Raw genomic sequence first — 26,368 nt, 5'->3', positions numbered from 1 at the left:
ATGTATGTATAATAAAGTTATTTCTCAAGAGAGAACAATAATTTTGGTATATCATAGGTAGAATTCAATGTACAAATTTTTTTTTTTTATTAATATGCGCAACAAACCTGTCTTAACATTAGGATGACTTTCCTGGCACCAGCTGGAAACAGGTAGAAAACTAAGAATTGTATATGCAAGGAATTGGTGGCATGTGGCATCTATCACTATGAAGAGGTAGATGGAGGCCAGCAACCCAACTTCAACCTTGTGACGTATTAGTTTTTCTTCTACTTCATTCATAGAGGATCTCTTTTGCTCTCTCCTCCCAAAATTCAGATTTTACTTTTGCCTATGTTATCTTGATTGTTTTGTGGACAGTGTGTTTTGGTTTTTATAATGCAATCCCAAAACCCAGCTAAAAGTTCTTGTAAGCCTCGAAGGCAATGTCCCGGTGTAGAAGGATACCCTTGTTCATGTTGCCACGCTTCATTTGATACCGATCCCCATTCAACTTGTAGTAGGTGCCGATCAAATGTTTGCAATGGGACTAACCCTTGTTCTGAATGTCGTTCTTTGTCTCCTTAGCAATGGAGGAGATTCACCAAGAAGAGCAGGACAAAAGGAAGTTGGAGGCACCACCTTGGGAAGGATATTTTTCTCCTTTGATGGATGTTTCTCAGTCTCCTCATTGTTCTGCTTTTCCCTTGTCTACACCTCCTCAAGTTACTGCTTCTTCCTTTGAAGGTTTGCCCCCTTTCTTTTCTTCCATTGATTCATCTTTGGAAGTTTTGGGAGAGGGATCAGGAGATTTTTTGCTTCATATTGCCTTGTCTTTCTTGTGGCAGATGAAGGCAGCGCCATCTTTTCCCTCTGTTTCAGGATCGGATGTGCAAAAGACGTTGGTTGTTTGGGCCTCTTAGATGACCTTTTATTCCATTTCATGTCTTCTCACATCCCAGTGTCAGCTGCTATAACAGTTCCTAACCCTCCTGGCCTCCACTTTGTTGGGTCTCGCACTACACCATTTAGCATGATGCCATGGGTACCAACTCCTCATTATCTTGGGTTGCCTCTCATTCAGCCAACAGCAGTACCAATAGGTCATGTATAGAGTTCATCTGCTCCCATGATGTCACAGCGGGGTTCTGCTATGATGTCATCTGCTGCTGCTCCTTTGACGAACTCTTTCGTACAAGCTATGTTGGACACAGTCGACTCGGTCTTTCAAAAGAGGTACAGCGATGTTCTTAAGAGGAGGCAAAGTAGATCTTTGTCATCTCTGTCTTCCTCCTTGTCGTCTTCTCTTCATTCCCCCGTCAGATGTTGGAGGTTTGAAGACTTCGTCACTGATCCTATCACCAAGAAACACAAGACCATCTCTTCTTTGCATTTGGACCATGGTGATGACTCTCCAGCACAAGTACGTTTTCCCCATTTGCCTTCGAACCGTGGTCAAGTCTCTTCCTCCATAGTCCGCGGCCGTGACTCTTCCACCTTGGGCCACGGCCATGACTCCTGCACACGTACATGTTCCCATGGGTGATGTATATCATCTGTTGGCCTCTCACCTTCAAGAGTCTCATTCTGAGAGAAACCCTATTGTAGTTTCTTCATCTCATATTTGTCCTTGTGCAAGTTTGGAGGAAGGACAACAAGCTTCGATCAAGAAATTCCGAGCGATAGATTCTCCTTATAGTTCAACTAGATGGTTCAAGCTTCCAGACCCTCCGTTCTTCACCTTGATGAATTCTTTTGAGTTACCTTACTCCAGTCATGAAGACTCAGTCCTGAATCATGTAAATTTCTTGGTTTTGGACCGGGATAACTCTCTTCATTCCAGCAGGTCATTCAAGTTTCTCCTCTTCCTTGACAAAGAAGTTATTATGTAACTCCTCTCATGCCTCTTCTGGGTAGACAGGTCAACTCTGATGCTGTCCATTTGTAGCTGGGGCTGACTTTGGACCAGGTTAGAGCAGAGGGTCCTTCCCTTACCTTTCAAGAAGCTGCTTCTTTGGAGTCGACTTCCTCTTCTGCCTTCTAGACTGTTGCTTGGCTTGACTTTTGGTGTACAGCAGTGGCCGTAATTTCTTCTTCAAGAAATACTGTCAATAGTGCATCTTACATGAGATTCACGCACTCCGTATTCGTAGACTCCCATATTTGCGGATTTCTCTCTGAAATATATACCCCTATTATTTACGGAAAATTCGCCTATTCATGATATTTTTCTGTGAGAAATATCCACAATTACTTTTTTTTTTTTTAGCAATTTCATCATAAAATGCACTTATTGCAATACACCCCCTGAACACCAGAACAAGCCCTGGTCACTTACCAGCCCGAACCATCATTTATTAAAAATTTACCAAATCTTTGGTTAAAATAAACGATCAGTGTTGCCAATCTCCTGGCAAACACCCTCGTTACCTAGTTACCAGCCCACCGGTGATAGCCCTGCCTCACAGGCCGGTCACACCTGCCCTCTCACGTCAATCACTTATCGTTCGCGGTGAGTACAGATGTATCCACAGCAAACTCCTTTTGGTCTTGCCCGGCCTTCATTTGCACCTTTGATTTGATTGATTTTGGTGACGAATTACGCATCCCTTTGGATTACGGTTGGATTGCTCTTAATACCTTGTCATCAGACATGATTCTGCAAAGGAAGAAACAAACACAACAAGATACGACAACGACTACTGCAATCTCGGCCACGACATCACAGAAAACGACGAGCAGAAGTTCAACAACGTATCGTCTTTGCCAACAATGCAAGAAAAGGATGAGTACCCTATGACACGATAGTCATTCCTTATGCGTAAATTGTAGGCCTGTTCAATATAATATAAAGACCAGATGTTTGGAATGTCAGGAGTGGTCTTTGGACCAGATGTTAGGGTATCTCAAACGTAGGAAAGGTCTCGTATCAAGAAGTAAGTGTAGGCAGGAAGAGACTAACGTAGATCAAGATAAAGACCTAGAGACAGTGCTCTTTAAGAGACTTGAGAGTAGGCTGACACTACGAGTATGACATCTCTGTTACCGATTTAATGTCAAGATTAAGTGAGGATAGATCGAGCAATAGGGATAACTGAAATTACTAATCGTTCTTTTCCAGCTCCTCTGCCTGTTCCAGAACCAGCCCTAACCGGTGCTGGGGGTTATGGGGATCCGCAAGCCCACAGGGCAGGATCCGCCGTCCCCCCTGGCGCGGAGCAGGCAGTGTTGGCAGCAGATTCCCCTTCCCTCGGTGTGTAAGTTCTCAGGATGATAAAAACTTAGATCAGATATAGACGAGTAGGGATAATAGGCTACATAGTGTTTAGTTTAGGAAGAGAAGTGCAGGCTTCTTCGGGTCGGTTTTCTATTAAAAGTAGTAGTTTATAGAGGCACAGTGTCCTTAGAGCATCTTTAGGCTTTTTTCCTGCTTCGAGTTCCTTGCATCAGAAGCTTTTAGGCCATGGTTGGTCTTTCAGATATGCTCCTTCGTCTTTAAGGTTACTTTACCCCTACTTATACGATACGATAATTGTTAATATCAACTAATTCTCCGTTCAATGCATATTGACTTACGATATTCAGTATGGAGAGAAATCGAATAAAATTAACTACGGTTAGCCTAGTGTTCACGATGATATATCGTATGCATATTCAGTAGCCTAGCCTAGCCTAAAGTATTCGCTGTACAACATATCGGTAGTTATTTTTATATTGGCTACGCTGTAGGCTCAAGGCATTCTGACTTCGGATAATTCAGTACAGGTGTAATTGAAAACGAACGAGAATCCGATCTGAGGATAATTAATATGAATGTAATCGAACAGAATGAAGATCGGATTCTGTCCGACTAAAGCATTATAATTGTATTATATGTAGCATCATATTAGCGTAGTATAAACACTTAACTCGGCAGTCATTCACGCTGGAATCAGCGGATGACGAATACGGATTTGCGTCGCCGTATCCATCTTATTCTCTCCTGATTGCGTAAAATGACTAACGTAACAAAACACTCACTTATGCCAAGTTTGTACAAACGTCTTGAAGGAGACGTGTGTTCAACTATGTTGACATTTAACATAGTCAATGAGGTATCTATCTTGGGGCATATAATCAGATGTCAGATATAAGGAATTCGTATGTATGACGTCTTCATACGTTTAACCGACTATTGCCGTCAGTAATTACATTGCGCTTATGTCAATTACGGTTACAAATTATTACCAGTCGTATTATCAAATTACAATGACAACTGAAATTAATATTAGGCCTAATAAAGTTAATTTAATTACCTTTAAATATTATTTTATTACTTTTCAATTAAATTACAATTACACTAGCTTGTCGTCAAACAGCACTATTGTAAGGAGGTGTGGCTTAGACAGACAAGGATGCCGGCTAGTCTGTTTTTGTTATTTTTGTGTTTTTTTTGGGGGGTTTTTTTTTCCTTGGCTCCAGATTCAACCATATCACTTGGTCTCGCTAAAGTTTTTTGTCCCTAGTTAGCATATAATGAATATCTGGATACTTAACTTATAGAACGAAGTCATACTGTTAGTCTTACGATGTAATTTAAGACCAAAATTTGACTGATACGTCTCATTGGAAGCTAGTTTTTCCCTCGGGTTAGATGGCGTTAAATTTAGGATTCCGTTCGTTTTTCACTCGTTTTCATAGGTATTACGAACCTTACACTGTATATGCTTTATTAATCCTTTGTCTGTGTAAAAAAACAACAGTAATGAGCTCTTTTATGCTATTAGTTTCTTTTACCACGGCTGCGTTTGAATTCATACTAAAGCTCGAGACTTCTGTCCAGGTTGCTGATGCATGTAATTTTGCCTTATTAGCTTCAGCTGCATTTATAACGTGAATACAGTAATTACCGTCGCACGCGAATGAATACAATAACGGATGTTGCTATCGGATTCGATTACTGTCACACGCTGATCAATACAATAAAGTGATGTTGTTATAGAAGTCGATCGCATTATCAAGAAGTTCTCGTTCGGTTGTTCATAGCTGTACGGAGTTATACGAGTATATTATCGTTAAGATAATACCCTTTTAACTTAGAAGAGGGTGCAATTTACGGAGGTGGAGATGTTAGACGATTGTAATTTCTCCTCTCTCTCTCTCGTCGTCTCTTCTCCTCTCTCTCTCTCTCTCTCTCTCTCTCACTCATCTCATCTCTCTCTCTCTCTCTCTTCCCTGATTTTATATTCTCTCTTTATCCTAGACGATTGTATTTCTCTCTCTCTCTCTCTCTCTCTCTCTCTCTCTCTCTCTCTCTCTCTCTCTCTTACCTTTCTGACTTCATATTCTCTCATCCTATTTTCCACGCTCTCCTAACACTGGACTCATTGGTGCACAGAGGTTTTTCTTCCTGTCACACCTTTTCAAACTTTGTCAATTTCCCTTCAGCGCTAACTGACCTCATAGGTCCCAATACTCGGCCTTTGGCCTAAATTCTATTTTTAAACTCAACAATCTTGCTGTCTGAGTTAGTATTAGAGTAGGGAGCGAATATTAGGAATATGTATAAGGTATTCATGATATGATATATCACGAGAGGATTTTTAAGTATTAGAACAGATAGGAAAGAACATGTCTGGGTCTATCTGAGGGTATTCTTCCAAGTGCCAACCAGGCAGAGTACAGACAGGCAGGTACAACACTACAAGAGAGGACATCACTACGATCGACGACACCGTCGCAGACGCACCGATGGACATGGTTGTCTCCTCTGTACATGAGAGGCCTAAGGCCACATGGGAGGTCTTCAGTTTCCCTCCATACATGAGAGGCCGAGAGCCACATGGGAGGTCTTCAGATTCCCTCCATACATGAGAGGCCGAGAGCCACATGGGAGGTCTTCAGTTTTTCCTCTACTCAGGTGAGGCACATAGCCAGCTGAGAGGAAACAGGTTTGTATCCCTCCCGCACTCAATGAGTTTTGACCTTAGGGTAGAGGTGCAGGGAGTTTTTCCCTCCACATATGGGAGGCCTAGAAGGCCACACATGGGAGATTAGTTTGGACGAGTGACAAATGAACTTGAGACTGACCCGCATACTCAATTATACTGACTGACAACTGGTACAGTGGAGGGCCGAGTAGATTTGATTCCCCACCTCCAAATTAATGTTGTTAATCGGGCTTGTTCAGGTGTTCAGGGGGTGTATTGCAATATGAAGTTTTTATTGTAAAACTAATATTGTAATACCTACCTGAACACCTGAATGATTCCCACCCTCCTCCCCTCTCATACAGAGTTATTGAGTTATGATTGACGTGAGAGGGCAGGTGTGACCGGCCTGTGAGGCAGGGCTATCACCGGTGGGCTGGTAACTAGGTAACGAGGGTGTTTGCCAGGAGATTGGCAACACTGATCGTTTATTTAACCAAAGATTTGGTAAATTTTAATAAATGATGGTTCGGGCTGGTAAGTGACCAGGGCTTGTTCAGGTGTTCAGGTAGGTATTACAATATTAGTTTTACAATAAAAACTTCATTTTGTGAAAAAAATATTAAAAAACCAAGTATGAAAATTTCTATAGGGGTTTAAAATATTCACAGATTCTACCTAATTTGGGGGGGGGTGGGGGGGGGGGGGGGGTGTCTGGTACGCATCACCTGTGAATACGAGGGACCACTGTACGTATCTTCCCTTATCCATTTGAGTGAATGTATGGGCTAATATTCTGCTGAGGAGGTACACCTTCCTCTCCAAGACAGTTCAGTCTGTCAATGTTGACTCCCTGTTGTCCTTAAGGAATGGCGATATCCTGGAATCCCAGCTGCTTTTCCCTGAGGATCAACTGGACACGGCTATCGACAGGTGTCGAGCTGATAATAATGATTGTCTTGTTCAGCAGGCAGTGAGTAAATCAACACCTCCTTCTCGCCCTAATATTCTAAGGCAGAACCAGCAGTCTCCTCCCAAGAGGCCTTTAAGACCAGGAATGGGGAATGTAGACAGAGCCAGGGGAGGTAGACAAGAGGCTGGACTGCCCCCTCCCAACTCTTTGCCACAAGTGGGGAGATGGCCTGATGAGCCATTGGGCTGTGCAGTAGACCTAGTAAAGCATCCTTCTCCGGGTTTTTACAGCCAAGATTTATAGTCCCCAAAGCCACTGGTGATTGGAGGCCAGTGATAGACCTTTTAACTTTGAAACTTTTCCAGGAAAACAAAGTTCAGGATGGAGACTCCTCGAACAGTCTTAGCAGCCGTCAAAAACAACAACTACATGCTAACTACAGTGTTCCCCACCTTTACATAGGAATATTTCAGAACCTGCTGCAGAAATTCAAAAATTCCCTCTAAAAATGCTTAAACCTGGCTATAAATGCCAAATACCCAGTACCCCTCAAGCTAAAATGCTTATAACTGACTATTTTAACATTTCACTGTTTAATTTGATAGATAAATTAAAAAATATACCATAGATTATCATACTAAAACAGTACAGTAATACCTCGACACACGAGCGCTCCAACATACAAGCATTCCGAGATATGAACCAGCCTCTGATCAAAGTTTTGCATTGAGATACGAGCACAATATTGAGATATGGGCACGTGTACAGATGCTAACACGAAATTGCCGAGCACTTGGGAGAGCTCTCAGCCTGCTTCACTCGTTCAGTTTACGTAGTCATCAACTTCCGTACACGTCTCCCAAGCATCTCCTGTGTTGTGTTTGTGTTATTTACGTGATTTTCACTGTAATTGTGAACATTCTTTATAATGAGTGATGGGTCCTAAGAAAGCGAGTGGTAAGGTTGGCAGTGAGAAGAAAAAAATGCATAATGACGATGGAGATTAAGCATGAAATTATTGAGAAACATGAGCATGGTGTCCGTGTGAGTGCGTTGGCATGCGATTATGAGTGGAGTACACACCACTGTTAGCTGCTATCGTCTGTCTCGAAGAACTCATAATAAAACCACATTTATTTCATAACTCAATAATCATTTATTATATCATTTTGTGTGTCTCTACAGTATGCCTACAGTATAGCAATTAAAAACATGTACTATTACAATACACTCCCTGAACACCTGAATTAGCCCTGGCCACTGAACAGGGCTAATTCAGGTGTTCAGGTAAGTATTACTATATTAGTTTTATTATGAAAACTTCATTTTTTCATTGTTATTATCGTTGATTTGGCTTTTTTTAGAGTGCCGGAACAGATTAAATTTTTGTCACTTATTTTATATGGGAAAATTTGAATTGAGATAAGAGCAAATTGACTTACGAGCTCAGTCCAGGAATGAATTACAGTGGGCCCCCTGTATTCGCGTTCTCCGGATTCACGGACTCACAGATTCACGGATTTCTCTCTGGACCTTATCTACCCATTATTTGCGGGAAATTTGTCTATTTGCGGGGTTTTTCCAACAATAAATAATCCCAAATTAGTGTAATTTGATGTTATTTTCATGACTAAATACATTTTTATGATGCAAAAATGATTTACTAATTTTAAAATATTGATATTGATCAATACTGTATTAGTAAGTTTAATAAGATTAAATGATATCACATAATAACTAATAATTCTCTCTCTCTCTCTCTTTCTTACAGAGATGTATGTTTTCTGTATGATAAATAAATAATTTACTAATTTTCAAATAATATAAATGTAAAGAGCAATCAATTCATTAAAGAAAATGTTATAGTGAATTAGTAAGATTTTAGTTTATAAATTAAAAAATCATGTAAGAATGAAGGAAATCCTAGTTCACGCATCTTTCTTTCGAACTCCAGGTACCAAAAGAGACCAACAGCTGTCAAATATATCACTAATGTGACTGGAGGGGAGAAAGTCTCTCTCTCTCTCTCTCTCTCTCTCTCTCTCTCTCTCTCTCTCTCTCTCTCTCTCTCTCTCTCTCTACTGAGATTTGAGATTTTTATATTACATGTATATATAATATGTTTATTAATATTTTAAAATGATAATAATAATTGTAATTACAAAATTCATATGTGATAGTATTTTACAGAAATACTGCAATAATCTTTCCATTTCACTCTTTCAAAATAAGGATATCTCTCTCTCTCTCTCTCTCTCTCTCTCTCTCTCTCTCTCTCTCTCTCTCTCTCTCTCTCTCTCTCTCACGGAGGTGTATGTTTTTTGCATGATAAATAAATGATTTACTAATTTTCAAATATCAATATGTATTAATGTAAACAGCAATAATATCAATTCATTAAAGAAAATACTAAAGTGAATTAGTAAGATTTTAGTTTATAAATTAAAAACTTATGTAAGAATGAAGAAAATCCCAGTCTTCACGCATCTTTCTTTCGAACTCCAGGTACCAAACTTAGGCCCAACAGCTGTCAAATATATCAAGTAATGTGACAGGACAGGAGGGAGTGTGTTCTCTCTCTCTCTCTCTCTCTCTCTCTCTCTCTCTCTCTCTCTCTCTCTCTCTCTTTACTGAGATGAGAGATTTTTATGGTACAGGTATGTATAATATGTTTATTAACCCTTTAATGCCGACTGGACGTATTAAACGTCTACGTAAATTGTCTGTCGGGTGCCAATTGGACGTATGGTATGTCAACGAAAAAAAGTTTTTTTTAATTTGCGCAAAAATAGTTATAGGCCTGGAGGATGCTGGGAGCTCACGGATCAAGGCATTGTTTTGTTTACAATCGTTACCCAGGCGCGCAAGCGCGAATTTCTTTCTTCTCGCACTAAAAAGCATCGGCGACACATCTCAGAAATTATTTTGTCACTTTGACATGATTTTTGCACCATTTTATATTAGCAGTTACATGGAGTATTATATATGAAAATGTGCGCAATTTCATGTAGAATACAACTAAAAACAACTCATGGTTGTAGCTTTTATCAGTTTTGAAATATTTTCATATAAATAATGATAAGTGCCAAAATTTCAACCTTCGGTCAACTTTGACTCTACCGAAATGGTTGAAAAACGCAATTGTAAGCTAAAACTCTTATATTCTAGTAATATTCAATCATTTGCCTTCATTTAGCAACAAATTGGAAGTCTCTAGCACAATATTTCAATTTATGGTGAATTTATGAAAAAAACTTTTTGCTTACGTCCGCACGGTAACTCTTCCGAAAAAATCATAAACTTTTTCGTCCGATTGTCATAATGTTTGCACCATTTTAAATTAGCCGTTACATAAAGTTTTATATATGGAAATATGTGCAATTTCATGTAGAATACAATTAAAACAGCCCATGGTTGTAGCTTTTATCAGTTTTGAAATATTTTCATATAAATAAAGATAAGTTCCAAAATATCAACCTTCGGTCTACTTTGACTCGACCGAAATGGTCGAAAAACGCAATTGTAAGCTAAAACTCTTACATTCTAGTAATATTTAATCATTTACCTTCATTTTGCAACAAATTGGAAAACTAGCACAATATTTCGATTTATGGTGAATTTTTGAAAAACACGTTTTCCTTACATCTGCACGCGCAGTTACATAAAGTTTTATATATGGAAATGTGCTCAATTTCATATAGAATACAACAAAAAACAACCCATGGCTGTAGCTTTTATCAGTTTTGAAATATTTTCATGTAAATAAAGATAAGTGCCAAAATATCAACCTTCGGTCAACTTTGACTCGACCGAAATGGTCGAAAAACGCAATTGTAAGCTTAAACTCTTACATTTTAGTAATATTTAATTATTTACCTTCATTTTGCAACAAATTGGAAAACTCTAGCACAATATTTCGATTTATGGTGAATTTTTGAAAAACACGTTTTCCTTACATCCGCACGTGCGGAAAATGTGCATAATTTCATGTAGAATACAACAAACAATAACTCATGATTGTAGCTTTTATCAGTTTTTAAATATTTTCATATAAATTACAATAAATAGAAAAAATTCGACCTTCGGTCAACTTTAACTCAACGAAATGGTCGAAAACTGCAATTGTAAGCTAAAACACTTACAGTCTAGTAATATTCAATCAATTACCTTCATTTTGCAACAAGCAGGAAGTCTATAGCACAATATTTTGATTTATGGTGAATTTAAAAAAAAAAAAAAAATTTTTTTTTTTTTACGTCCGCTCGTTACGAATTCATGCATAATTTTGTGATATTTTCTCTGTGTTGCTTTGATAGTTTTGCAATTTGTTATATACCAAAATCATCGCAATTTACTGTACAATACAGAAAAATTAACTCATTAGCTTTAACCGTTTTGCTCACAGTGTGATTTGTATACAATTATATATGAAATTTTTTTTTGCGTGGTCATATATTCCAATATTTATATATGATAATGATATTTTTTTTTTTCATTTCTGATGGTTGCATCTAAACTTCAGGCAATGACAAAAAAGGAGCCAAAAATGAACTCTTAATCTTAAAAACTAAGCGTGCTGTGATTTTTTTAAAAAACTTCTAAAAACTAAGCGTGCTGTGATTTTTTGAAAAAACTTCTTTTCTGTTCGGCGCTAACTCCTGAACGCTGCCGGCATACGAGAGACACTTTGGTAAATAGCGGCTCGGCGTTTAAGGGTTCGGTAGTACTGTCAGTCCCCAGTTAGCAGTAGGGGTTCCATTTCCGGGGGTGTGCTGATAAGCAAAAACTGCCATTAACCGATCCTCTGCGATTTATGGCGCTGATAACTGGTTATCGGCACCATAAGCACCCTTATGGCACTGATAACCGGAACTCTGCCCATTATGGCGCCATCAATCACTGATTTTATGGCCCTAGACAAGCTCCATAAAACCGGATCACAGATAACCGAGTCTGCTGATAACTGGGTGTCAAGGTAATTGCTTTATAGCAAAGGAAGATAAAGGGAAAGGAAAACGCATCTTCGAGAAATTCTGCAATAAGGAGGCATTCGCGCCTGTTCTTGCGGTTGTTCTGGAATCGTCGGGAGTGTTGGGAGCGCAACACGCGCCTAAGAGTTGGGAAAAACGCAGCAAAATATGATGCAATATTCCGTTGAGAGTCTTCTAAGAAGTTCCGGTAATCTCGCGAGTCTGTGACGCTCGCCATAGGCCCCGCCCCCAGAATGCCGTATAAATGCAACGGACAAAAGTAATAGGAGAAGGCAGGTCATCAGTTAGTCACAGAGGCAGATCATCAGTTAGTCACACAGAGAGATCCTCAGTAAGAGCCACAGATCAGATTATCAGTGAGAGATCAGCAGCAGAGATCGTCAGAGAGAGATAAGAGAAGAAAGGAATCAGGACGAAGGATCAGAGGAAAAGTCGCTTGAGAGTTGGTTGAATTCTGGTCAAGTCGTCTTCAGGAGCGAGACTTCAGAGAAGAGACGTTCTGCTAGAGGTTTGGGGAGTTCCTGCCCTTCAAGTATCAAGAATAGACATTATTTTCTGCAATACGGAGTCAAGAAGACGTTGGCAATCGCAGTTCTCCTTTTGTGAAGCCATCGTTTCGAGTCGCAAAACTGGCCAGCAAGTATTTGAATTACCTCAGTTCCCCCAGTTCATGCAGTGTAAGATTTTGCCTTTTTATGTAAATAGGAGATACCATTATGCATTTATCTTTGTTAGTAAGTTTGTAAATAAACCTTTGTTTTGTTAGTTTTTCTTTCTATATTCGTATCCCAAGTTTCAACTGTTGGTGTTGAATTCTTTTTGTTTCTAATAATATCGAACCTGAAGCGGACCTCTCTCGGTTCATAACATTTTGGCGACCTTGGCCAGTAATATTCAGCTTTAACAGTTTGAAACAGGGAAAATATAGAAAGAACCAGGATGAGTGAGATGGTGAAAGAGTTTATTGAGTTGGATAAGCTCCTAGGTCTAGAGGGGAATGATCTCCGTGAGTATGTTGAGAAGAAAGAAAGAGAAAAGTATGAGATGAAAGAGCGGCTGAGAGAGAAGTAATGAAAATACAGCAAGAGAAAGAGAGAGAAGCAGTGAAAATGCAGCAAGAGAGAGAAGCAATGAAAATGCAGCAAGAGAGAGAGGTAATGAAAATGCAGCAAGAGAGAGAAATGTTGGTAATGCAGCAGGAAGAGAGAGAGAAAGAACTTATGCATGAGCAGGAAGAAAGAGAGAGAGAACGTATGCATGAGTTGGAAATTGTTCAGTTAAGGGAAAGTACTCGTAACAGTCGAACAGGCGAGAACGAAAATGAAGCTGATAGGTTAGGTATGAGTGAAGTGCTGAAATTAGTACCAAAGTTTGATGAGGGAGATGTTACGACTTATTTCATGTTATTTTGAGAAGTTAATGGAAATAGTAGGTTCTCCTAAAGAAATGTGGACTTTATATTTACAGTCAGTTTTGAGTGGTAGGGCGCTTACTGTGTATAGTGCATGTCTAAGGAGGAATGTGATAATTACGGTATCGTGAAAGAAACTTTTCTTAGCGCGACAGGTTAGTACTGGAGGCGTACCGTAAGAAATTTAGAAATTTGAGAAAGGATGAAAATATTACTTATGTAGAATACGGTAAGAAGTTAGAAAGGCTGTTTTTTGATTGGTTAACTTCTGCTAAAGTTGATGATTTTGATAGTTTGAAGAACTTATTGTTGTTAGAAAACTTCAAAGATAACGTATCCCCTGAGATTAAGCTTTACATAGAAGATAGGCGAGAAGTATCTTTTGCAGGAGCAACTAGGTTAGCTGACGAATATAGTCTAACTCATAATTTGAGTGTTAGTAATAAACGAAACGATCCTTCGACTGGTAGAGTACAAAGCAATAAAGGTTTCAGTCCTAGTAATAGCAATGCGAGTAAAAGTGACTATTCCTGTTATACATGCGGAAAACCTGGTCATACGTCTAAGGTTTGTAAGAGTAGAATGGCATCTAGTGGCTCAGAATGAACTTTTTTCCGATGTGGGAAAGGGCTTTTAGCGAGAAATTGTGCTGTAGAAAGGAAGGACGGTAAGAAACCAGTGTGTCTGGTTAACCTTTCGTCAAGTAGGAATGATGTGATGAGAGAAACTAGGAAAATTTTTGGTGAATTTCTGTCAGAAGGCGTAGTTTCCTCTCTTGGAGGAATGTGTTCGAGAGAAGTATTCTTGCTTCGAGACACAGGAGCTGCTGTCTCACTGATTAGGAGAGAGTGTGTGCCAGACAGGGCAGAAATCAATTTGGAAGAAAAAGTCATGTCAGGTGGATTTCCTAACACTTGTGTTCTTTGTCCTTTGTTGAAGTTGAATTTAGAAAGTCAGGTAGTGTCAGGAGAAGTGAAACTTGCAGTTTTGGACAGTTTGCCCGTCGAAGGCGTTGACATTATTGTCGGTAATGACTTGGCTTTATCCAGGAATGTGAATCCTGTTGTGAGGGATATTCCAGTGCCTGAAATGGTAGTAACTAGGTCGGGTTTAGATACAGACATAGACCACGGTCATAATTTGTTTGTGGATTCGAACGAGTGTGAGTTCGTGGATTCGAACGTGAGTAAGTTCGTGGATTCGAACGTGAGTAAGTTCGTGGATTCGAACGTGAGTAAGTTCGTGGATTCAAACGAGGGTAAGTTCATGGATTCGAACGAGAGTAAGTTCGTGGATTCGAACGTGAGTAAGTTCGTGGATTCGAACGAGAGTAAGTTCATGAATTCGAACGTGAGTAAGTTTGTGGATTCGAACGAGTGTGATAGAGGTGGCGAGGTTGATCTTGGCATGAGTGTAGCTGAGAGACCGTGACAGTGATAGCCAAACGGAAGGTGTAGCTGTTGATGGTAACGTAGTAAATGTACCAGTATCTAGTACTAGTTACGGTGATGAATTAGGCTCTAACATTTTGGATAAGGATGAGCTAGTCAAGTTGCAGAGAGAGCATGAGACACTAACCCGAATTTTTGAATGTGAGTTGGATGATGATCTCGATGATGTGTGTAAGAAACTTTTTGTTGAAAGGACGAAGTTTTGTGTCATGTTAGTCCTAAGTCAGGTAGTAAAGGGGAAATCACAGAACAATTAGTGGTTCCTAGGAAGCTTCGTGAATTAGTTTTGAAGTTAGCACCTGATGAGCAAGGACATTTAGGAGTAAATAAAACTTAAGTTTATTAGTCGGGCGTACTTTTGGCCTAAAATGAAGTGACGTAAAGAGATATGTTATAAGCTGTCATGAATGTCAAATTGCCGGGAAACCGAATCAAGTAACTCCTAGAGCTCCATTGTGTAATATTCCTTCAGTAGGCGATTCTTTTGAGAATGTATTTATCAATATGGTCGGAACTTTGTCTAGAAGTAAGGGTAGAGAAGATTACATAACTAATCTCGAGTATTATAAAAACAATTTAAGAGATGGTTGGCAGCTAGTGAAGGAGAACGGGAGTCAAGGGGGGACTAAACGGAAACATGATCTTAGAGCGAAAGAGACAAATTTCCTTGTAAGAGATAAAGTTTTAGTACTAGTCCAGAAAGAAGGTTCTGCTTTACCTTATAAGTTCGAAGGTCCTTTTTAAGTGTTAGAGGAGAGGGTAAATATACATTATAGAATTAATATGGGTAAGAGTAGAGCAAAGTCAATTGATGTAAACTTGCTTCAGAATTATAAAGAACACCCCGTGCCTCCGCCTCCGCCCATGTAACGGTGTTACTGAGAGAAATAAGTTTTGAGAAAACGCAAGAGGTGTCTTAGTATTTCAAAGTTTTAAGCAGAGTTCAGAAAACGGAAAAAGTAAGAGAAGGATAATGTATTAGCTGATAGCCTCTCTAAGAGATTTCTCAGAATGAGTAGCCTAGTGACCGTTTTCTGTTTTCGCACGAGTGTGTGAGTGGAGAAGCGTGCGTGTTTGACTGGATTAAGCTTTATGCAGAATTGTTCCCCTGCTGTTTAATTCTTGTTTCTCTTTAGAAAAAAATGAAATCAGTTCATTTTTTTTTCTTTTTGGGGGGACGTATCAAGGTAGTTGCTTTATAGCAAAGGAAGATAAAGGGAAAGGAAAATGCATCTTCGAGAAATTCTACAATAAGGAGGCATTCGCGCCCGTATTGGAGGCGCCTGTTCTCGCGGTTGTTCTGGAATCGTCGGGAGTGTTTTGGAGCGCAACACACGCCTAAGAGTCAGGAGAAACGCAGCAAAATATGATGCAATATTCCGTCGAGAGTCTTCTAAGAAGTTCCGGTAATCTCGGGAGTCTGTGACGCTCGCCGTAGGCCCCGCCCCCAGAATGCCGTATAAATACGACAGACGAAGTAGGAGAAGGCAGATCATCAGTTAGTCACACAGAGAGATCCTCAGTAAGAGCCACAGATCAGATTATCAGAGAGATCAGCAGCAGAGATCATCAGAGAGAGATAAGAGAAGAAAGGAACCAGGATGAAGGATCAGAGGAAAAGTCACTCGAGAGTTGGTTGAATTCTGGTCAAGTCGTCTTCAGGAGTGGATGACCGAGTTATTTCGACGTTGAGTGAGACTTCAGAGAGAGACGTTCTGCTAGAGGTTTTGGGGAGTTCCTGCCCTTCAAGTATCAAGAATGTCAGCAATCGCAGTTTTCCTTTTGTGAAGCCATTGTTTCGAGTCGCAAAACTGGCCAGCAAGTATTTGAATTACCTCAGTTCCCCCAGTTCATGCAGTGTAAGATTTTGCCTTTTTATGTAAATAGGAGATACCATTATGCATTTATCTTTGTTAGTAAGCTTGTAAATAAACCTTTGTTGTGTTAGTGTTTCTTTCTATATTTGTATCCCAAGTTTCAACTGTTGGTGTTGAATTCTTTTTGTTTATAATAATATCGAACCTTAAGCGGACCTCTCTCGGTTCGTAACACTCCTTAGTTGAGATTCTACTACTGATGAGAAACTTTTTCTGTCTTACTATCCCTGGGACCTCAGGCCTCTGGATGGCATTTGACTAGTTTGGGACATGTGAGCCCTTATGAGAGTCATCAGACAGAGTTTAAGTTTTTCAAGACTGCATCCCGTCTCTCCGGCAGTGGCAAAGAGGATTGACATGTTGCATGGATCATCTTCAACATCACCCTTCAAGAGGTGGGTTTTCATGTTGCGACTCCGTCTTGGATGTTGAATCGAAAGGCATCTGTTTTGATGGGTCGAATCCTTCATGATCCTCTGCACCTTGGACTTTGTAGTTATAGTTCCAGATCAATCATTACTTTGTCCTATTGATTGGTTGCTGGACCTGCGGAGACTCAACACCCTTCATCAGGTGTTGATTTCCTTTCTCTACTATGGGCTTTCTTTCAAGTCCTGCAAGATTGCGAGCTTCATCTCTGCAGATAGCTAAGTCACCTGCATACTTTTCCGAGAGTGTGCAGTGCAAATGGCTTGGTCCTTTCATTGCACTTGGAAGATTATGTTGCACCGGAAGAAAGATGTAGTCCCAGAAGGAACGCAAGTCTTTCTTCCTTCAGGTAGGTGCCAACAGGTCCTTGGGACACCTTTTCCTTGGTCCTGTGGTGGATACTCAACAAGTTGTGTTTGCTTACCCAGCTCCTTCAAGAGTACAAGTTGCATCTCTCGCGTATGGTGTGCAGTTCTAGAGGTAAGAAGGATGCGAGAGTGGCTGGTCTCTCCTCCTTCTCCCTCCCTTCTTCTACTTCTCTTCCTTCAGGTTGAGAATAGGACTCAAACTTAGACTGGCTGGTCGGGCGTGTGATGCGGCAAGCTTACACATCGAGTTTCCTTTCTTTTTTCTTATCAGAATCATAGAAGCAGTCTTGCTCCTTCCTCTAGCAAGAGGAGGAAGGAACGTCTCATTTTTTTGCCTTAATGCCTCCGACTATATTCTTCACTGCTTTTTGTATGAGTTATGATTCTTCACTCATTTTGAAAAGGCCCAGAGGTCTAACTTTTGATCTTTCTGTTCTTAGACTCCAGTTAATGTGTCAAAGGCGAGGCACTCTTCCTCGCGCCTTCAACCAGGAGGAATTGCCCGGGTGTGCTGAACTCCAGTCAGTTCTAGAGACTCACTCAGATTCCTCCCTCCAACCAGTGAGTCTTCCAATTGTAAATGACCGAGGGTTTGTATATCGTGTAGGAACAAATCACTGTTTTTGAAAGTAAATTGTATTTTTCCTAACTATAAAAACCTGAGGTCCTTCTTTACACTAATTGCCCTCACCTCATGCTACCCCTCAATCTGAAACATGGGCTGCAAGTTAATTGGAGTACAAATGTCCGGGCCCGCCTACTGGGGAGTAGTTACTACCTAACCACCTTGTTCAAGAATTTAACTGCTGTATTCTAGCTATGCCGCAGTATACCCAGTTGTAAAGGACCTCTGGTTCACATATGTAGTTATAAAAAATACAATTTACTTTCAAAATTTGTGATTTTATATATGCTTACCAAGTAGTACTGAATTGGAGCCCCTGCCCCTCCTCCCTTTTCATGGACATTACGGCAATAAAACAGATGAAGCTGTTGCTATATGACGTTCCCAAGCGCCCTTGCAGCGGGCAGGGCCTGTCACCTCCGCTCTGCAACTGATCCATTGCTGCGAAATTTTGAATTTGGGGAGTGTCGTGTGTGTGTGAACATTAGCTAAAGTAATTACAGTGAACACCCCATATTCGCGCACTTTGGATTCATGGGCTTACATATTTGCCGTTTTCTCTCTGGAATGTATATCCCCATTATTCGCAGAAAATTCACCTATTTGCAGTATATTTCTATGAGAAATATCCACAAAATAATGTTTTTTTTTTTTTTTTTTTTTTATCAATTTCATCGTAAAATGCACTTTTTGTGATAAAAGTATTAAAAAAAAACACAGGAATAAACATTTTTAGTGGTTTTTCTTGAGTTTTAACTAACAAAGTACTAGCTAGTTTTAAGCATTTTTATAGGGGTTTCAACTATTCACGGATTCTAGCTATTCGTAGGAGAGGTTGTTGTCTGGTACACATCCCCACGAATATGGGGGGAACACTGTACTTGTTAAGTATAATGTTTCACGGTAAGTATATACTTATAAAACTTTATTTTACTATAAAAATGTCATCTTTATGGATGAATTTCTTATTTAGTAAATTATAAAGTACCGCATATATACTCTCATAACATGCGGCTTTTGAAGACCTAATTTTAGAGCTAATTTTAAGGGGGTTGCATCTTACATGAGATATAAAATTCCAGTAGATAATAATCACATATTAATATCGTAAGGTAAAATACAAACATAATGGATACGCATCTTTTCCATGGATCTTTAAAAAAGGGATTTTGACGTAGGAAAAATCTATTTCTGTGTCTGCTTTAGCACTATTTCTAGTAAAAATATTGCTATAATACCAGAGAACTGCTAAATTGGACATGTCAGAAGCCTCTAATCGCTCACCTATATAAAAGGTGTCGGTATAAAACTGGGGGCGAGTGTTAAACACTACCACAGCAACCCCTCCAATTAGCCTTTTCCTCATCAAAAGACCTAAATACGGGGAGCCGACCCATAGGTCACCCCTAGCTACCCCGTTGAAGGCGCCTGTGACGTCATACTTATCGATAGCAATGAAGCTTGGTGCAAAGCAAGGGGGGAAAAAACCAGGGGGGATTTCACTGGGCGACACGGCTTCCTCGCCCAGAAAAGGGATTTGACGAAGGAAAAAATCTATTTCTGGGTGATTGGCTCGTGTCGCCCTATGAAAGTATCCTTAATATCATTCTTTCTAGGTAAAATTAGCCTAAAATTACAGAGAAAAACAAAAATTAAGAAAATGTCAGTAAAACTGACTCGCTCACTCTTAAAAAGAAGTGTCGGTATGATATAGGGGCGAGTGTGGAACACTACCACGAGCCAAACACCAATTAGAACTTCCCTACCAGAATCCCCCCAAGAGAGAGCTGATACCAACGGGCGATGCAGCCTCTACTACTACTACTAGAGGACGCACGGACAGCAGCGCCCCTAGCGGTCATCCTTAATTAAAACATAAATACATCTTGTCCGCCTCAAGGGGGGAAAACAAACCATAAAAAAAGGGGGGGTTTCATAGGGCGACACGAGCCAATCACCCAGAAATAGATTTTTTTTCCTTTCGTCAAAATACTTTTCTGGGCTCAGCTCGTGTCGGCCTATGAAAGAGTACCAGAGAAAACAGACAAGATGGAAAAGGAAATAATGAAAAACAGTTTAAAATGATGGATATAATATAAGTAAATCAAATACAGCATATAAAATAAGCACTTAAACTAACTTATTATAATAAATAAATAACAGAATGTTAGTAAACTTAAAAGTACTTAAATGGTAGTAAATAAATACAGATATGCTGTAAAATAAGGTAAATTGGGATTTACTTAATTAGAATATATAATTCAAAATATATACATACATGTGTCCTACCCTAGCATAAAAATAAGGATAGGTACACTCAAATCCATCATTAATACAATTAATTCCAAATATATACAAACACATTGTGACTGAAGATCATCACAAACACAAATGGTGAATATACAAACTATTGTGTCCTACCCTAGCATAAAAATAAGGGTAGGAACACTGGAGTACATATCAGTACAAGGGTGGTTGTCCCTAGCAAAAAAATAAGGGACAATCCACTATATGATACAACGGCTAAGGCTATGATGTTGAGTAGCCTGACGATAGGTTGAGGCATGTTGGTTGAAGTAGGTAGAAAGGAGACCTGGATCAATACTACAACTACTAAACAGTATCAGGGGAAACTATGTTTCCCGCTGCTACTGCTGAAAACTTTAAAGATTCCAAGGACTTTAAATAATGCCGTTTAAAGACTGTCGGGGATTTCCATCCAGTATACTTCCTAAGATCCTCAAAGTTCATATGTTGGAAATAATTAATTGAGGTGGCTACTCCCCTGATATCATGTGCTTTTGGGAATGACTCAGGGTTGGCTTGTTTAATGAAGTAAAGGATTTGCTGTCTAATGCTTTAACTGATAAAGTACCACCTTTTTTCTCTCATAAAGAGAGCACCTGAGGATCTAGAAGAAGTAACGAGAAAGAAAGGCTCTAAGAGTTGATACTGAGCAGAGAGAAGGATCCTGTGGAAGTGGGATAACCTTCCAAGGAGCCCACCTTGCAAGAGGATCTTCAGCATTTTTTTTGGCTAAAAAAGCTACGATCCGGAGCAAGTAGAATTTAACTCCTGACGGGAGGAATTCCACATGACCCGCATCCCTGGATAGAGCCGACAGTTCTGAAATTCTAGCTCCTGAGGCTAGGCTTAGTAAGAATAATGTCTTCCTCAGGAGCATAATGAACGTACAAGATGAGTTGTCAGTATCTGAAGCTAGTTTGAGGACATCATTTAAGACCATGAAACTGTAGTAGGCCTCTGAGAAGGTCTAAGTCTAGCACAGGCTTTAGGGATAGATGTGAAATAAGATTCAGTCAAATCTATCTGAAAACCTACTTGAAAGATTTTCTTCCAAAGCCGATTTGTGAGTGGTAATCGTGCTAGCTGCTAAACCTTTTTCAAACAAGGATCTGAAAAAGGATATAGCCAAATTAACTGTCATGGTTGTGGTGTTCGATTCTCTCAGAAAGATGCTAATTTTTTAACAGCTGAGTCATATTGTCTAATGGTTGACTCTCTCTTATCTGATTCTAGGAAGAGAATGTTCTGTGGATCAATGTTCAGCATCTTTATTAGCCGCAAACTTCATGAAGTCCATAAAGTTATGGTCTGGAGAGTTTCTTGAGGAAGCGAACACAGTCCTCATTTGTACTGATTGTGACAGTTTGGGATTGGGGATCCGTTGAGGTCGGAGACCCAATTCCAAAAGAAGAGGATACCAGTTGCTCTTGGGCCAATCCGGTGCAATCAGAGCTACTATCCCTTTGAAAGACCTTAGTTTGTCCAGGACCTTCAAGAGAAGATTCACTGGAGGAAAAACATAAATTCTCCTCCACTGATTCCAATCCAACGACAGGGCGTCCGTGGCATAAGCCAGAGGGTCCAGGTTGGGGCCCACATAGCAAGGGAGCTTGTGGTTCGCTTGTGAGGCGAAGAGATCCACTTGGAGACCTGGGACTCTCCGGCTTACCCACATGGAATGACCCGACGAGTCCAGAAGACCACTCTGATTCCAGAGGAAAACTGACCGGGACAAGGGCATCTGCTATCACAGTTTCTTACTCCCTGCCAGGTGAGTGGCAGACAGATGCCATTTGTGTTTGTTTGCTAATGCAAAGATGGCTATCATGACATGGTTCACATGCTTGGATTTGGACCCTCCTCTGTTGATGCAGTGAACTACTACTGCACTGTCCAAAACTAGCCTTAGATGAGACTTCTTCGGGGGAAGCAGTCTCTTCAGAGTAAGAAATACTGCCATTGCTTCCAACACGTTTATTTGGAGCTGGCGAAATTGAACTGACCAAGTCCCCTGAACCTGTTTGAACTGAGAGTATCCCCCCACCCGGCGGACGGGAAGCAACCGTGTGAATGGTTAACACTGGGAGGGGATATTGAAGGGGTACCTTCTTGGCTAAGTTCTTTACTTTTGACCAAGGCCGTAGTTGGTTGCGGAGGATCTGTGGAATTACTGACAACTTGTCTCGATATTTGGAGTTTGCTCTTGACCGCCAAATTCGATTTATATCTTTCAGCCTTGCTTTCAGAAGGATATCTGTTACCGAAGCAAACTGAAGAGACCCTAGGATTCTCTCCTGGTTTCTTCTTGATGCCTGTTTGCATTTGAGGAATTGCCTGACAGATTTTGCTATTTCCTTCCGTTTGGCCACTGGAATTGATAGATTGTGGGAAGACAAATCCCATTGGATTCCTAGCCATTGAAAATGAGATTCCGGAGTAAGTCTGGATTTCGTTTTGTTTATCTGGAACCCCAGATGTTCCAGAAAGTGAACTACCTTTTTGGTAGCTTCGAGACATTCCTCGACTGTTGATGCCCAGATCAACCAATCGTCGAGGTATGCCGCTACCATGATTCCCTGAGCTCTCAATTGTTGTACAACCACTTTCTGCTATCTTTGTGAATACCCTGGGGGCTACATTCAGACCGAAGGGCATCACTTTGAATGAGAATGTCTGATTTCCTAGCCTGAATCCTAGGAATGGGCGGAAGTGCCTGGCTATAGGGATATGATAGTATGCGTCTGTAAGATCGATGGAGCATGTGACGGCTCCACGCGGTCCACGCGGAAGTAGGGTCCTTACTTGCGAGAGGGTAAGCATCTTGAACTTGTCGCAGCGAATGAAAGAGTTTAGCTTTGACAAGTCTAAGATTACCCTTCTTTTTGTTGAGCCTTTCTTTGGCACGCTGAATAAGCGCCCTTGAAATTTTGAGATTGTTTGGACTCTCGCAATAGCTTCCTTTCTGCAGGAGTTTTACTTCCGCGTAATCTTATCAATTCCTTTGACGGTACCTGATGAAATGATTTGATTGGAGGGGGATCCTTGATCCACTCAGCCTAGTCCTTTGGACACTATGCTCTGTGCCCAATTGCTGAACCCCCACCTGTGGCGGAAGAGGAACAGCCTCCCTCCTACCTGGGGAGCCTCATTGCTGATGGGCGGGTTGGCCACCACGCCCTCCTCTGAACTGCTTACTCCTTGTGCCCCTTCCTGCCCGCCACGATAGACGAAAGTAACCTCTCGCCCTACCCCTCGGTTGAGAGTAGCCTTGAGCCTCATAAGCACGGGTTAAAGGCCGGGCGAGATAGCGTAGGAAGTAGAAGGTTGAGATTGCTGGGGCACCCAGGAGGAAAGGCTGGGTCTGTTTAGATGTGGCAGGTTGTCCCTGTTGGGTAACTGGGACTGCCTGCACAAACTGCTGCTGATGCTGAAGTTTTTTATAAGGCTGGAACCTCTTACCAGCCTTCTTTGGTTTCTTGCCAGCAGTGGGAACGGATTCCTGTTTCCTCTTAGAGAGGAAATACCCCACCTAGCTCTAAGGCTCTGGTTGAGTCTAGCAGCTTCGTGGTGGACTTCGTTCACTGCGGACTCTGGGAAGAGATCCGCTCCCCACATGCTCGCAGCCAAGAGTCTATTAGGCTCATGCCTGATAGTGCACTCTTGAAGGACATGCTTCCGGCAGTTCCTCCTGGCTTGAAAGAAGTCAAAAGCGGTCTGACAGAACCGTCTGAAACTGTGATTTCGCCAGAATCTTGAACAGCGGTTCGTTATGCGTAGGAAAGGGCAGCCATTTTTCCGTAACGATAAGAGAGTTTGAGGGACCTGCCAAACCTAGTTCGCGCATCGAACTCTGCCTGGATTAGGGAATCCGGCAGCCTAGGTAATTTCTCACCGAACTGGTTCCATGGCGCAGTTCCGGCTTGAGTTTTTACCCAGCGTGAATGTAGCTGGCAGGTTTTCCCATAACTCTCCGAAGGCGGGGAAGAGTGGAGAAGTAGACTCCGACTCCCTCAAACTGTGGAATGGGCTCATCCTTGAGGACTGCCTGAAGAGCCTTCTCCACCAATTTCGTGGCGAACGGAAGAGAGACCTCCTCTTCCGTCGCGAAAATAGTGAAGGGACTCTTGTAGGCCTGGAGTCTAGTGTTAGTACACTCCCAGTCCTCAAGGCAGTGAACCCATTCTCGCTGGGCGTGATCTCTACTGTAGAGAACTGACTCCTTCGAGATCTTGTCCTCTCTCGTAAGAGCCGTTGGCGTCAGCCTCAGCATACCCGATGAAAAGGCTGCGTCAGACCGGAGGGTAGAACTCGAAGTCCTCTAATCCTTCGAGTACCAAACTCCGGGATCGAAATCATCCCGTCCTTAAAAGAGCGTAGGCCGCTACTCTCCATGGATTCTCCATAGAGAAAGCTGGCAAGGAGTCGTAAGAGCGGAAGTTGGAGAATCCCCGTGCTAGATGCAGGGGAGACTGGGGGAGGAGCCTGAGATAGCCCAGCTACTCGGTCCTCATTCTCTCTCATCCTATAGAGAGGTCCTGGATAGACTGTCCAGTTTGAGACAGACTGTTCGATAATTGCGCGAACATCTGCTCAAACGTGTTTCCCCATGCCGAAATTTGGGAACCTACCAGCACCCCTACCTGTTCCATCATCCCTGGTGAGACAGAAGAGGGAACGCAGGTGCTGGTGCTTGCCACCCCTGCCGGCATAGCCGGAGAGGGGGCAGCGGAGGCGGGAGAAGGCAGCGACTCGGTGGTAGCGCGAGCCTTCTCCTTCGAAGCCTTGCTTCTGGAGCTCTTCGACTGGGAAGAGCTCGGCTTAGCCTTCACCGCATCGGCGTATGAAGTCGACGACTTCCTGGCCGAAGAAGACGAAGACGACTTCCTAGAAAGTCGACTTAGACAAGGTCTTCGGTTCTCTCTTTCCTTCTCCTTAGGAGGTACAGAGAGAGCGGGAAGGGCGGTCTAGGGATCTCGGATCCCGCAAAGCCTTGGAAAGAGGCGGAAGAAGAAGGGACAGGAGAAGATCCAGGAGCGCCCAAGGGGGGAAAGGACCTTGGGCGCCCGACAAACCTACCTCAACCAACAAATCCTCGCTAACTACCGCCATCGGCTCGAGGTTCAGGTCCAGGGCAGCGACGTCCGGAACTGACTCCTGGGAGGCTACGACCCCAAACGAATGCTGGAGTTCTTGCTGGATGGAGGCTATCACTGGGGCGGCGGACAAGGGGTCGACGTTTTTATAGCCCGTCGACTTGCCCGCGGGGAAGATCTGGATGGCCAGCTTCCTATCTAATATGTAGGGCTGGCCCTTGGCGGCGTTTTTCCCAAAGCCGCCCACCCACGCTTTCAGGGTGGCGAGGGCGACTTCCCTCACACCGCTAGCCTGAAAGAAAGGCGGGATTAGCTACCAATTGTGGACAGGGTTAACAAACTTACGAACTAGAAGTTGTTAGTAAAATCATAAGTAAGCTTATAATGGACATACCCCATCACCCAGCTGAGCGACCAGTCGTAGCATATAGCGCAGGCTTCGGGTGCCAGACGATCGTCTCATTGTACGACGTGGCACACGGGGCGTGAGACCTGCACTCGTCATGTCCACAGGGGTCATAGAGCGTCGCATTACAGGCCGGGACCTGGCAGTTGGTAGCCTGTAAGTGAAAAAGTACATGAGTACAGAGTAAACACTTACAGCCTAACATATGCTCCGCTGGTGCCGGAGCGATAAAGTTAGATAAAACCAGAGCCCGCTAAAATACGTGTGGTAACCAGGTTGGAAGATAGGCTATGGCTCCGCCAATGGCGGAGGCACAAGAATCAACCAACTAGGAGTGGTGGTAATGGAAACCACGACGGACAATGGCGGGGATGGTTGATAAAAATAAATATAATAACACACAATTCATTGTAAAATATCTTATAATAGGGTATATATCCTTAAAATAACAAAATTAAAACAACTTCTCTCCACCCGTCTACTAGAAGAGTGCGTAGGTAAGGGTAAGCTCCCTTCCGGTAGCGGGGGAGAGATATAAGGATATAGTAGGCAAGCAATCGACCATCCATAGCGCCCAACCCTGCCCGCTAGCGGAGCCAATATCCTATA

General features: G+C 41.8%; 1 protein-coding gene across 3 annotated transcripts in view; it reads left to right on the top strand.

The window, feature by feature from the left end:
• LOC135196949 (adenylate cyclase CyaB-like) overlaps positions 1-26,368 on the top strand; it is a 152,780-nt gene that overhangs the window by 90,449 nt on the left and 35,963 nt on the right. The gene's annotated exons all lie outside the window — the stretch shown is intronic.

This window comes from Macrobrachium nipponense, chromosome 18 (assembly GCF_015104395.2).
Source record: "Macrobrachium nipponense isolate FS-2020 chromosome 18, ASM1510439v2, whole genome shotgun sequence".
Lineage (NCBI taxonomy): Eukaryota > Metazoa > Arthropoda > Malacostraca > Decapoda > Palaemonidae > Macrobrachium > Macrobrachium nipponense.
The sequence above is the reverse complement of the archived record's forward strand: the minus strand, read 5'-3'. Positions and strand labels throughout refer to the sequence as shown.